This window comes from Palaemon carinicauda, chromosome 11 (genome assembly GCF_036898095.1).
Source record: "Palaemon carinicauda isolate YSFRI2023 chromosome 11, ASM3689809v2, whole genome shotgun sequence".
Classification (NCBI taxonomy): domain Eukaryota; kingdom Metazoa; phylum Arthropoda; class Malacostraca; order Decapoda; family Palaemonidae; genus Palaemon; species Palaemon carinicauda.
The window spans coordinates 92,423,243-92,437,944 of NC_090735.1; the positions used below are offsets into that span (position 1 = coordinate 92,423,243).

The following is a 14,702-nucleotide window of genomic DNA, read 5'->3' on the forward strand; positions in this document are numbered from 1 at the left end:
CAAGTGTGTTAATCAGCTATGTATATATAACTGCCAGGTAAGTTCTATTCATAAAAATGGAGTTTTTATGATAAAACAAAGTTTTATGAATACTTACCTGGCAGTTATATATACATTCGAAGGCCCACCCACCTCCCCTCAGGAGACAGGTCGGGCATAGATGAACTGAAGAATAAGAAACGGGAATGATTCCTAGTACAGTACCACCCGGTAAGGGTTGTTAAGCACACAACTGCACAACCACCACAAGGCGGTTGCCGCATTTTTTGAAAAATTCTGCCGAAAGTCACTTAAGCTATATATATATATATATATATATATATATATATATATATATATATATATATATATATATATATATATATATATATAACTGCCAGGTAAGTATTCATAAAACTTTGTTTTATCATAAAAACTCCATTTTAGTGCGACTATGCTCTTGGTGCTGAGCGGTCGCACCTGCAGTTACGCTCAAGGGGCTGGGCAACTGCAGGAGCCCCTCTTCGGAGGATTGCTCTTTTTAGGTCACTGGCTGATCCGTCTCTTCTACGAAGTGTTTCTCTCTCGTTCACGAGGGAGGACACTCATAGAGACTCCTCTTCGGAGGACTCTTCTGCTGTTGTTGCTGTTGGCCGCCTTCGCCGTAAGGCTCACCGTCCCCTACGTCGTAAGGGCCTCCCGTCTCCCTATAAGGGTGCTAAGAGGCGCCTTTTTGAATCTTCTCCTCGTCGTATGCAGCCTGCAGCTCCTTCCTGCTTAGATCTCTCCGGGGATCGATCTCCAGTGCCTTCCAGACCTTCCGCCCCTGGCGTAGATGGACAGCAGTCTGACCTCGTCATCCGACGGGCAATGGTCCCTTCGGGGCAAAGGGTTGCCTCCCACGGTGTGGATGCTTCCCTTGCGCGTCAGGGTTCCCCTGCGCGCCCTTCTGCAGTGTTAGCTCTCCTGCTCGTCAGCATTCTCCTGATCGCCAGCGCTCTCCTGTTTGCCAGCGCTCTCCTGGTCGTCAGCGCTCTCCTGATGATCATCGCCCCTCTGCTCGCCAGCGCTCTCCTGAGGACTCCGAACATCCAGCTGTTCCTGTTGTGCTCCCTGCGCGCCATCGGTCTCCTGAGCGCTCTAGATCTCCTGCCCGTCAGAGCGCACCTGCGCTCCCAGTTCCTGATACGGCCCCCACGTTCGCCCGCGCGACCTGGAACTTCGGTTCAGGTCTTGGACAAGGACTCTTCTCTCCTCGCCCTCACGATCCGGCTCGTTCAGCCTGTTCCAGCGCAGCAATGCTCGCGGTCGCCTACGCGTGCTTCTAAAGCTACTGTACACACAGGATTCCACGTGTCGCCCTTCTGCTCACCAGCGATCTCCAGCTCGCCAGCAACCACAGACGCGTCAACATTCGCCTGCTCGTCAGCGATCTCCTGCGCGTCAACGATCCCCAGCGCGTCAGCGATCCCCTGAACATCGGCGATCTCCTGACCGCCTGCGTGATCTTTCGCCTGCGCGCAAGCACCATGCGCCAACGCGCCATCGCTTGCCTACGCGCCGGCGTTCACCAACACACCATCGATCGCCTGCTCGCTATCGATCTTCCACGCGTTACAGGTTCCCTGGACACCATCAGTAGCGATCTAGCGCTCGCCTGCTGTGGACCACGATCTCCGGTAGCTGAGTCTTGCCGTAGATCTTCCTCCTGCTCGCCGGCATTCACCTTTACTTCTGTCCTTCTGTGCGCCAGCTTTCTTCAAATCGCCAGCGCACATCTGCGCACCCTTTCCTGCCACGCACCAATGGGCGCCAACGGTTTTTCCTGAACGTCCAGGATCGACTGATTGACCGTCCCTAGTTTCTTACGCGTCAGCGATCTCCTACGCGCCCGCGCGATTCTTCGCCTGCGCGCTAGCGTTTTGTTAACGCACCACCGCTCGCCAACGCGCCATCGCTTGCCAACGCGCCTTCACTTGCCTACAGGCCATTGCTCGCCAAGACGCGCCATCGCTCGTCAACGCGCCATCGCCCGCCTACGCGCCATCGGTCTCCCGACCGCCTGCGCTCGGCTGCGCGCCCACGTGCATACGCGACCACACGCCCACAGGCCCGCGTGCTTACGCGCATGCGCACCAATGTTCGCCCGCGCGCGAACCAACGGTGTTCCATCGCGCGAGCGCCAGCTCGATTCCTGCAGTAAGCCATCGCTTGCCTACGTGTCATCGCTCGCCTGTGAACTATCGGATTCCGACCGCCAGCTCTCGCCCTTCCAACCACGCCCGCCCTCCTTCTGCGCTCCCTCGCGCACTTTCGTCTGTGCTCCTGCGTGCCCGCACACTGCCGCTTCCACGTTCGCCCACGCGCGAACCATTGATTTACCATCGCGCGAGCGCTAGGGCGATTGCGACCGCGATTCCCGTCGTGGTTTCGCAACATGGCCAGCCGGGCGAGTCTTCTGGAGCGCGTATTACCAGAGCACTGTCTTCACCCCGTTAACGCAGAGCATGGCTCGTGCTAGAACAGGAAGAATCTTCAGGGAGGTCTCTGCAACATTCTTCTTTCCAGAACCTGGGTTAGTCCTTTCTCTTCGTCATTCCCTGGAAGGGTCTTGCCAGGGAGTTTTTCTTTCGAGATTTCTCCGTCGGGCAAGGGGTGGCTGGTTTAGTCCTTCCTCTTCACCTCTCGTGGAAGGGGCTTACCAGGCCTTTCCCTCCTCGGTTGCGACCTGAGGTTTTTACTAGGAAGCCCCAGGAAGATCATGGGTACTTTCCTCCTCTCGGGCTCAAGCACCTTTGGGTTCCGTCGCTAAGTTTCGAACTTGCGGGCAACCTCGATGTTGGAGCATCTAGACGCAGTGTCCGAGGGCTTCCTCTCGGGTGTCTCCTCCGTGAATGTCGACAAGCTCAGACACTCTTCCATCCTTGGGAAGAGCTTGTTTGAGCCCAAGGACAGAGAAGTGGACAGTTGTTGGGCGGAGGAAGTCGCATTACGTTTTCACTCCTCCAAGGCGCTTACTTCCAGACCCTGCAGGCCTCTGATGCCTCTTCATTCAGCCTCGTCAGCCTAAGTTATCGGAACCGGCTACGGCAGCTAAGACAAGGTGTACAATAGCAGTCCCCTCCTGTCAGGGACAGGTAGCACGGGAGGCTCTCCCGAGGGCGCATAATCCTAGAGGGAGCGGCAGAGTTCACAAACTCTAGGATTGGCAATCCCCCTTGCAGGTCTCACGCTGGGGGGATGCCTAAGGTTACTCGTCCGGATAACAGCCTCCCGATGCCGATTCCTGCACGATCTCCGTGATCAGCCAAGGATATCGTGCCTCGCTCTTACCATCTCCTTCACTGTCAGCGAATCCAGTGTCACTGAGCCTCTATGCCATGGGGTCGGCAAGAGATTTGCCCGTTGGGCAGAAGGATCCATGCCTTAGGAGAAGGTCCTCCATAGGGTCGTCGACGGCTTCCCCCCCCCCCCCCGGCCTCTTCAGTTGATCCTTTCCTCTGGGAAAGCATCTGAGACGGGAGTTCCGTCGTCGACCTCTCAGCTCTGATCAAGTTTGTCGTACAAACTTCGTCCAGTGTGGAACAGCAGAGTCGATCAGACTAGTAACGAGGCTGCAGGACTCCTTAGGCCCTGGATCGGAAGGACGGGTACTTCCAGGTTCCATTCCATCCATCTTCCAGGAAGCTCTTGGAATTCAGCCCAGACTACAGGTGTTCCTGCTTAAGATGCGGTGTGGCTATCCCGCTGCGGCATCGCAGGTTTTTCCCCAGAGAACTCTCCCTGCTTTCCTCATGGCCGCTCAGGAGCAGGCTTCCGCCTCCTTCGCTTTTTGGAGGTCTGGTCAACTCCGGTAGGCTCAGGTTCGACCTTCTTCAACACCGGGACAAGCTTCCGGGTCTTTACCAAGAGTGAGGGATCATGGTAATTTGCTAGGAGCCTTCTCTACTTCTGCCTCAACATCTGGAGTATCTAGCCATGATATTGAGTCAACGGCCATACCACGTTGAAAACATTGCTTCTCGTCTGATCAGCGAAGTTAAGCAACGTTGGGTCTGGTCAGTACTTGGATGGGTGACCGCCTGGGAACACCAGATGCTGTTGACTCCTTCTCCGAGCCTTCCCTTCAGTTGACTGTGGCAAGGCTGAGGAGAGTCGCAGTACCTGTTCTCAGTCAAGGAGAGCTTTCAGCCCTATCTTGGAACGTTTCCTGGGTCTCTTTTCCTCATTGACCCGTCTAGTTCCGAACGGTCGCCTCAGGATAAGTTCCCTGTGAGGCGGTCCAAGTTCCGGTGGTATCCAAGCAACGATTAACCGGACTTTCTGGTCCCTATGGGACCAGCGGAACCTTTAGACCGGCAATGGGTTGACCTATGGAACCTCTTGCATGGGAGTGGATATTCTCGTCCTTTCCCCACATTTGATGCTGTTCTCGGACTCGTCAAAGAAAATGGGGGGGGCGCATGTTCCGGTTCAGGCCTATGGTCAGGACCTGAAGGGTACCTCCCCATCATTAAGGCAGGCTTAGGGGCCGTAGTCTGGCCCCTCTACAGATCCTACAGATCCTGCCGAGTCGCTCCGTGTGCGACGACTTCATGGTACTGGCCCTCTTAATGAGAGAATGCCTTGATGAAGTCATTGAGCTTCAGCACGGCATTTCACTCCCGTGCTGAAACTTGGTAACGGGCAAGAGGGCTCTCGAACTTGGGGAAATTACTCCCCCAGTTCGAATCTAAATTTCTCTCTTTCTTATCTTTTTCTTCCTCTTTATATTGCTTCAACCTTCTCCTAATATTATAAACTTTCTTTCATGATGCTGTCCCAACCCTATGAGTAAAATTTTCCATATGTATGTTTTTTTTTTACATATATATGTATGTTTATTACCTTTTTTTTTTTTTTTTCTTTCTTTATGGCATGGATGTTTCTACATCTGTTATTGCCACTTGGGCAGATGTTTCTACATCCGGTATTGGTGCCTGCTTTGATGAATGGGAAAGGGGTCACGGTTGGGAGGTGTTTGTGCTCAAAGCTATATGTGAGAGTATTGGATGATCTCAGCCATCCCGAAGATGGTTTGGACCTTTTTGGCGGAACTATTCTCAAGTGTTGGGTCTTCGGAATCCAGGGGGATCCAATGCTTGGGGTAGGACTCTCGGCTTTTGGCCGGAAGCCCGTCATTACAGATATGGGGAGGATGATTCCATAGTTTCTTGGTCTTAGTCCTAACAGGCGGGTTCAGCTTACACCTGTGCCTCTATATCTGTTTTGATGCTATCCTTCGGGTAGGGTATGGAGTGGACCATCTGGGAAGTATACTCTCACTGTGCCGGTAGTGGAGAGTGCAAATTTCCTTCCCAACATGTGATGCCTTAATGTTCTCAAGCAGGTAAATCAAACTATTCAAAAAATCACTCTTCTCTTTTCTTTATTCTGATGGATTCTTGTGACAATGACCCCACCTCCCCTGGATATGCTGACTCGCCCCCGGCACTGTTAACTACCGCTGGCAATTCATTTAAAGAAAACTCCGTTGACGACGTAGGAACTAAAAAGGACTGTTCTTTAAACATTCGGAAAAAGGGTAATTTGGGCAACACAAGAAAACTGAATGTCCTGCACGTTACCCAAATCCCTTTAGAAGCTAATTATGATGTGCTACATAAAATATTTGAGTGTTACGGATCAATAAAAGAAATTAGAATGAAATTTCAAGATGATAATTGGGAATCTTGGTTATCATTTAATTGTCATGAGGAAGCATTTAATGCAAGCCGTAATATTGTTGATATTAAGGTAGGTAATATGAGTGTTAAGGGTGCTCTGTGTGATGGGGCACCTAAAGATCTGGATGTCTACAGACCAGCAGACTGGGCTGATAAAGATATAGAGGCAGATATCCCATCCCAAAGAAAGCCAAATTCACCAATGTGGCTTCCTGCTCAATCTGTAGGAGGTACGGAAAATTATTTCAAGATCTGCAAATTTCTTCAGGGGAAGGTAGGTACGATCGCACCTGGAGATATATCTCGATTCGGGAAGAAAAGTTACTTGATAAAGGCCAAGTCATACACACAGTCTGTTATACTGTCCAATTTGAAGACAGTAAATGATGATATAAAATTGAACATCAAACCCCATCTAAACTTTAGCTATGGAAGGGGAGTGGTTTTTAATAGGGATCTGTATGAATTTACTGAAGAGGAGATATTGGCTATGTGTCCTCTATCAGTGTGGAAAGTACATAAAGTACCTGGAACATCAATGATTGTTCTTACTTTCCAGGATGCGGATGTACCTTTCCAAATAGACATAGAAAACGAAAGGATCAGAGTTCAACCTTTTAAGCAGAAGCCACTGCAATGTTATAATTGCTTTAAATTTGGACATCCTTCCAAAGTTTGCAATAATGAAAAAATTTGTAATACTTGCTCCAATATTTACCATGGGGATTGTACACTTGAGGCAAGGTGCTTAAACTGCAACTCTAATCATAAATCTAATGATAGGAGCTGCCAGTTTTATAAGTTAGAAGAGGCTGCCCTCAATAAAGGGATTTTGACGAAGGAAAAATCTATTTCTGGGGAGAGACCTGTGTTTGCCGGTGAAAAAGTCCTTCTTGTCACTTTTCTGATATAAATAACTTCCAAATATACCAGAGAAAGTTAAAGTATGGAATGCAGAGGTTACTACCCTCGCGCGAGCACCCCTAAGGGCGTCGTGTATAAAGAAAGGGCGTGTGAAAGCCACTATTCACAGGTCGTCTTCCATTTAGAGTATTCCTTCGTCAATATACACGAGGGGTGAGCCGCAACAGCGGTCTCAACCGCACCAACCTGAGCCACCCCACCGACGCCCGACACCAGCCCCATCTGACATCCTTCTGTTTTGGACTTGCCCGCAAAGACGAGTTTTTTTTGCCCAGTGTTTTTTCGAAGTGTTTGTCGTTAATTCAACATGACTGACGTTGCTACTTCACCTTTATCAATGTTAAGTACCATAGTTTGTTTTGACAGCGTATTGCAGTACCGGGCATTTGTTCTGTTTCCAGTATTGGGTTTTTAATTTTGGAAGCGATTGGTCTGCCTCGGTTTCGGCAGCCATTTTGGGTTGTGTTCGCTTCGGTAAATTTTCAAGTTATTATTGCCTATCTGGTACTCTGTCATCTAGGTTATATCACTTACGTTTTATGACCAATTTAGTATCATTATTTATTATTAGTTTTTACTATAGTATTTATTTGCTAGCAAGTCCAATTTGGACCTACGAAGAATAGCGATTTAGTCTTTGTTAGTGTTGTACTCGCCTCAGGATGCGCGATTTAGACTAAATCTTTGTTTATTGTTACGTTGTCGTTATTCTTCGTTCATGGTTATTACAATTACTAACAAAAAAGCAATCAATTTTTTATTTTTCTTATCATATTATTGTGTGATGTTGGTTTTTTATTATGTAACCCTGAGAGCGAGAGCATAGAGTGCTCGTTTCCTGTTCTACAGATACGAGTTACTCCTTCTCTCGTTTTCTTTATTAGCTCGAGTAAGAGGGGTGGATTTCCCGTTTTCCGTTTATTTACGATCACGAGTATTTACGATATTATCCGAGTTGATGATATTACGTTTAATGTTATACACGTTTTATTGATGTGGTTACTGTTAATATAGCTAGCACTATTAATAGGTTACGTTAGTGTATGAGTCATTAATTGGGGTCGTTTTATGCCGACACCCTTAGCTCTGCCTTGAGTTATACTCCGCTATAATGGATACTCATTAGGTGAGAACTAGTCAGATATTTGGAGTGCAACGGTGAAATCCGGCACTCAGACTCCGGCTGAGGCCTTTTGCACACGAACCTTTGTCATGTTTGATCACAATTACACTATTACAGCCCTTTTTTCATCGAATCTCCGGCTTCACTGGAGATAACACAGACATTCAGAATTGAGGTTAATGTTATCGTACCGATGACGGTCACGATATCACGATGACGGGCCTTTGTCACCGGATCTCCGATACAAACAGAGATCAAGCAGACGTTCAGAACTGGAGTTAACAATGTGATACCGATGAAGATTATATTTTCATGTTAAGTGGGTACTGATTATTAATATAATTTCTTAATATATTAAGGTGTTAGCTTTTTGATCAATCAGACGATAAGAAACCAGGGTATGAACCCTTTTTCATGAATAATCACAATATCGTTATTACGGTCCTTTTCATCGAATCTCCGGCTTAACCGGATATCGTACAGGCATTCAGCATTGAGGTTAATATTAGATTTCCTCTGATGTTCACGTTTTCACTGTGACGGACATTTCTTACCGGATCTCCGGTGGAAACAGAGATCACTCAGACCACGGGTGGCCAATCTTTGATTTTAGCTGTAAAGGAAAGGATTTAACATGAATACAAAGTAAACTGTACTTACTTTAATGACACTTTGAATTTGCGTTGGTAATATTCATTAGCTATTCTTGAAAGTCCTAATGAAAATATATGAACATAATTAGCAATTTTAAAGAAAAGTCATTCAATTTACTATCTTGGGGTATAGTGCGTCACTTGTAATCATGAAATGCGCCACTGTTGGCGCATGCGCCATAGGTTGGCCACCCCTGACTCAGACGTTCAGAACCGGGGTTAACATTATTTTACCGATGAGGTTATAGTTACATGTTATGTGGTTACTGGATATTAGTATTCTATTGACTCATCTGTTCACTGACCGGAGTCTCAAGGAACAGTAGATAGCCTCTCATGGCATGGTTGGTTTCGACCTGGCTTTTCATTAGAAGGGGCTAGCGTTCGGTTCCAAGTACTGAGTGGAAATTTATTGCTATTTGAACACAATTTTGTATGGATATTTATCAATTATTGAACATGTAAGCCTGGGGCATGCCAAGAGATTATTAAATAAATCTAATACTTATGCAAAGACATTAAAAACAGGAGAAAAAGTTCCTCGGGAATCATCTCACCCACCTACTACTGTAGGTAGTTCTCGAAAAAGGAATTCACCATCTATTGATAAAGTGCTGCATAAGACAAGAACATCTCCTCCTAAAGATTTATCATTGAGTATCAACAAAAAGACATTGCCCACCACTATCAAACCTTTGTCCCCCATTACAAAGGATAGTACTAACCTCTCCCAGGCCATATCCTTGCCTGATTTAATGGAGATTCCACCTGACACCAAGTTATCAGGTGTACCTGTAGTGGGGAAGGTACAAAAACCTGGTAACTCGCAACCTATTAATCGTAAAAGAGAGAGACCTCCATCTCTCTCACCCCCTTCCATAAGAAATACTAGAATTATGACATCAAATAAATATGATGTTTTGTCTGTTGATGTTGGCGATCAACCAGAAGACAATTTAAATAAATCAGAAATTCAAGTTGAAGTCCACCATCCCCCTCAACAAATATATAAAAAAGATACAAAGAAAAACACTAACGTAAAACCCAACATAACAAGACCATCTCTGAAGAAACCTACAGGTAATAATGTTAGATTAAAAACTGCTAATGGGAAGACCTCATCCAAGATGTCTCTCCCGAAATAATCCATAGTTTTCTCCTCAATTTTGCAATGGAACTGTCAGGGTTTAAGGGTGAAATTTGAAGAACTTAAGCTCCTAATTCATGAACATTCCCCCATAATTGTATGTCTACAGGAAAGTATGCTTGATGCTAACACTCCTAGTCCTCGAGAGTATGTTAGCTATAGAACACCATATAATCATCAAGCAGGGAGCCATGGTGGAAGTCTCATGTACGTTCGTCGAGATGTTCCCCAAATACCTATGTCTATATGTACAACACTACAGGCAGTGGCTGTAAAAATTGATATAGGAAGAAAATATACAATATGCTCTCTCTACTTGCCTCCAAATGATAATATTTTATATGATGATTTAGCAGAGGTCATTCATCAACTCCCTCAACCATTTTTCTTACTGGGAGATATGAATGGTAGACATCCTTTATGGGGTGATATTTTAGCAAACACAAGGGGCAATATTATCTCATCAATTGTGGAGAATGAGGATGTGGGACTCCTTAATACAGGAGAGCCCACACACTTCCATGTTCAGACAGGTTCCTTGTCATACATTGACCTTTCAGTTGCAAGCTCCAACTGCCTTCTTGATTTTGATTGGAGGACATTAGATGATTGGCATACTAGTGATCATACACCAATCATTATAAACACCAACAAGGGTCCGCCTTTGCAAAGATCACTACGTTGGAATCTAGACAAGGCAGACTGGGTTAAATTTTCTGAGCTAAGTGAAATCGAAGGGAGAGCAGAACAGTTTGAAAGTATTGATGATGCCATAGACCTACTGATTGGAACTCTTCATACAGCAGGAGTCAATTCAATTCCCAAAACAACAGGGTTATTCAAACGACGACCAGTCCCGTGGTGGTCCTCAGAACTAACTGCACTCCACAGAGCCACAAGAAGATCTCTAACACGATTGCGTAGACGCAGAACTGATGAGAATTTGATTATGTACAAGAAATGTAGAGCACAGTTCCATCTTGCCATGAAAGAAGCAAGGCGCCAGTCATGGATGTCTTTTGTTTCCTCCATTAACAGTAGAACACCACCATCTTCTGTGTGGAGGAAAGTAAAAAAGATAGCTGGCAAATTCACCTCCAACCCACCACCAGTGTTGAAGGTGAATGGCCAGTATGTAACTGAAGCAAATGAAGTTAGCAATGCCTTGGCTAATCATTTTTCAAATGTATCCAGCAAGTGTGAAGGAGCCCCTGGTCACCAGTATAGGAGCACTGAAGAAAAGAAAATTTTAAATTTTGCAACAAGAAGGGAAGAGTCGTATAATTCTCCTTTCACTGAAAGAGAATTTGATTCCGCACTTGCTCATTGCAATGATACAGCCCCTGGACCCGATGGAATTCCATATGCAATGATTAAACATGTAAATTTTAATACAAAGCTATTTATTTTAAGCATTATTAATAGAATATGACAGGATCATAGTTACCCAAGTGTTTGGGAACTAGCCATTATTTTAGCCTTTTTAAAACCCGGTAAAGACAAGTTTTTAGCAGCAAACTATCGTCCTATTGTATTGACATCTTGTTTACGTAAAATCATGGAGAAGATGGTCAATGCAAGGCTGATGTGGTACCTTGAAAAGAAAGGTATTTTATCGATTCAATGTGGATTCCGAAAAAAGCACTCAACGACTGATGTGTTGATACGACTTGAGTCTTCTATTTGTGAAGCCTTTGCTTCCAAACAGCACCATGTTACAGTATTTTTTGACCTTGAAAAGGCATATGATACCACATGGAGATATGGTATACTTAAAACCATTCATGAAATCGGATTGAGAGGAGAGCTGCCACTATTCATTCAGGCATTTCTTTCACGTAGAGTTTTTCAAGTGAGAGTTGGGGATACTCTATCAGAGAGTAAGTGCCAGGAAGAAGGAGTTCCTCAGGGTAGTGTGCTGAGTGTAACCCTTTTTGCACTAGCAATTAATGGGATATCCTCAGCCATTCCCCAGGATGTTCTCTCAACATTATTTGTGGATGATCTCTCAATATCATTTGCTGGCACTAGAATGGCAATGGTTGAGAGAAAAATCCAACTAGCTATTGATAAAAATATCCAGTGGGCTGACATGAATGGATTTAGGTTCTCGACAAGTAAAACTACCATTGTCCATTTTTGTCGTATCCGGGGAGTACATCCAGACCCGGATATATACATTAAAGGTCAACTGATACCATGTGCAAGAGAAGTTAAATTTTTAGGTTTGATATTTGATTGTAGGCTTACATGGGTATCTCACTTAAAAGCGTTAAAAGCTAAATGTGTTGAAGCTCTTGAAAGTATTGTCCCATACATCATGGGGGGCAGACCGCAATACTATTTTAAAATTATACAAGGCCTTGATTTTTTCCAAAATTAGTTATGGTTGTGAAATATATTCTTCAGCCACCCCAAGCCAGTTAAAAATATTAGACTCGATACATCATGCAGGTATTAAATTGTCTACTGGAGCTTTTAAAACCTCGCCTATCCCAAGTCTCCTTGTTGATGCTGGAGAGTTCCCTCTAGACCTTTACCGAATGTCTTCCATTATTCGGTATTGGTTTAGATTGCAAAGACTCCCTAACTCTCTAGCCTTGTAAGACACGCATCATACTTTGAGTTGCACCCAAAATCTCCTCAACCTTATGGCTTTCGGGTGAAACGATTATTAAATAGTCTGGATATAATTAGAAATAAGGTACTTCCATTCAAGGTATCATCAACGCCTCCATGGAAGTTACCAGAGATATCTTTTTGTAAATATTTTATTGGAGGTAAGAAGAATATGTCAGACCTAGAAGCCAGGTCTCTTTTTAATGAACATGTTAAAGAACATAGAGGATCAACGATTATCTATACTGATGGCTCCAAATCTGATGCTGGCGTTGGATTTGGAGTACATAGTAATGGTTTTAATTGTAGAGGTGCACTTCCTCTGACCGCTTCCATATTTACTGCCGAACTGTATGGCATATTAACCGCTATTGAGAAAATAGCGTTGGAGAAGGAGGGTAATTTTACAATTTTTAGTGATGCAAGGAGTGTTCTTCAAGCTATAGAAGTTTTTAATTCTAATAACCCTTTAGTTTTAAAGATTTTAGAATGGCTTTTCCTTATTGGACGGAGAGGTATAACAGTTCAATTTTGTTGGGTTCCAGCACATGTAGGTGTGTCTGGGAATGAGAAGGCAGATTTACTGGCTAAGAAGGCTGCATCCGAGTTGCTGCCAAGAAGGTATCCCATTCCCTGTAATGATTTCTTACCTGACATCAAGAAATTGGTTTGCAATAAATGGCAACAGCAATGGGATAGCCTAGATGGGAATAAAATGCGAGAGGTAACAAATGGCATATCTCCTTGGAGGTATAATATGATGCCCCGAAAATGGGAGACGTCTCTTTGTCGTCTCCGTATTGGTCACACTCGGTTGACACACGAGTTTCTGCTGAAGGGCCAACACCAACCGTATTGTGACGACTGTTTAGTACCTCTAACAGTAAGGCATTTGTTGACCGAATGCCCCAATTATAACAACTTAAGGAATAGATATTTGTTTGAGGCTCGAGGTGAGGGTGGCAGGTTCATCCTTGCCAAGATTCTTGGAAATGATGTGTCCTACCATGCAAGTGGCATTTTTAGATTTATTTCAGAAGCAGGTCTTCTGAAAAATACTGTATTTAACTTTTATGACTTTAATTGAATACTCTTTTATTTTTTATTTTTGTATACATGAATTAAATGTTACCGGCGTCAATGACCTCAGATGTCAGGATGCCTGAAAACTTTAAATCAATCAATCAATCATGGTACTGGCGTATTCCAACCAGCAGGGAGGCGCATTTTCATACTTTCGCATCTTGCAGTAGAGATACTGAGATGATCCGAGGTCCTCTCAATACCACTATCGTCTCGCTCATTCCGGGCAGAGGAATGTTCTCTCCGACTATCTGAGCAGAGCCTCACAGATAGAGAGTACCTGGGGGGCTTTGGCCTATAGTAACCAGCAAGTCCTGGCCTGGGGGACCTGATCACGACAGCCTGGAACTTCAAGCTTCCGCTGTTCTTCCCCCCAGTCTCAGACCCCAAGACTCTTTGGCAAGATGCTATCCGGTGACGGTGGGACGACATCGACGCCTGGGTCTTCCCACCATTGTTGTCTGTTGAGAATGGGTCTCAACAAGACCAGGTTGTCTGTTAACCTTTCGATGGCCCTGAGAGCTCCGCTGTGACTATACGCAGAACGGTTTCCGGACCCTCTGCTTCCCCTGACGTAACTCCCGGGAGAGCTTCTTCCATGACACAGGGTACTCAAACAACCACACTACAACATCTTTCACGAGCCGTTGCATTGCTTCGGCTTCACGCCTGAAGACACTACGCCGCCCCCTCAAGAAGAGACAACCCGCTACAGTCGCGGAGCGGAGGTCGCGTCACCTGCGATAGTCATCCACAGGGGTCTACCAGGCGAAGTGGAGAGTCTTCTGTGGTTGGTGTCGTGGGGGAGATACCTCTTCCCTTGAGGCCTCTTCTCCAGCAATAACGGAGTTATTGCTTTTCGGCGGGAGGGAACTCTTTTCCGCTCTCGGCAGTGAAGCCTATTGCTCAGCCTTTCCCTGGTCCTCAGGCTGAAAGGAATACTGTAGACTTTTTCCTTCCCGCTGGACCTTTCTTCGCTCATGCGAAGCTGCGAACGTCCCTGCCCCCAGTCGGAGTGAGACCTCCTCCATGGAGCATGGTTCGGACTCTTTAGTCCCTTAAGAGATCTTCTCAAGAACCATTACGTCAGGCCTCTGATTGTATTCCGTCTTGGGGGATGGTGCTCCTGCTCACTCTGGCCTCGGCCAGTGTGTAAGCAATCTTCTTGGTCTTGTACGACTCCGCCCTTTCAAGAGAATAGGGGAAGGCTACATTCAGGTTCGCTCCTGAGTTGTTTTCTAGACTCAGAATCTTGGAGTCCCGGACCTACAGTTCGACTCCTTCAAGATTTCGAGTCTCCGTTCTGTATCAGATGACCCAGACCTTCTCCTTCTTGCCAGTAAAGGAATCGAGGGGTTATCTTTGAGAACAGCTGCAGTTTGTCCTCACGTGCAAGCCGGTTTGGGAGCACAGGGAGGACACAGGGGAGAGTCACCAGTATACCTCTT

The 14,702-nt window shown here is 45.7% G+C and overlaps 1 non-coding gene across 1 annotated transcript; it reads left to right on the forward strand.

Moving 5' to 3' along the window:
• The first annotated feature begins 3,967 nt into the window (after window positions 1-3,967).
• LOC137650331 (5S ribosomal RNA) lies at window positions 3,968-4,086 on the forward strand. The gene has a single exon (XR_011045959.1). It is a non-coding gene; the product is annotated as a 5S ribosomal RNA (ribosomal RNA).
• Window positions 4,087-14,702: the final 10,616 nt, after the last annotated feature.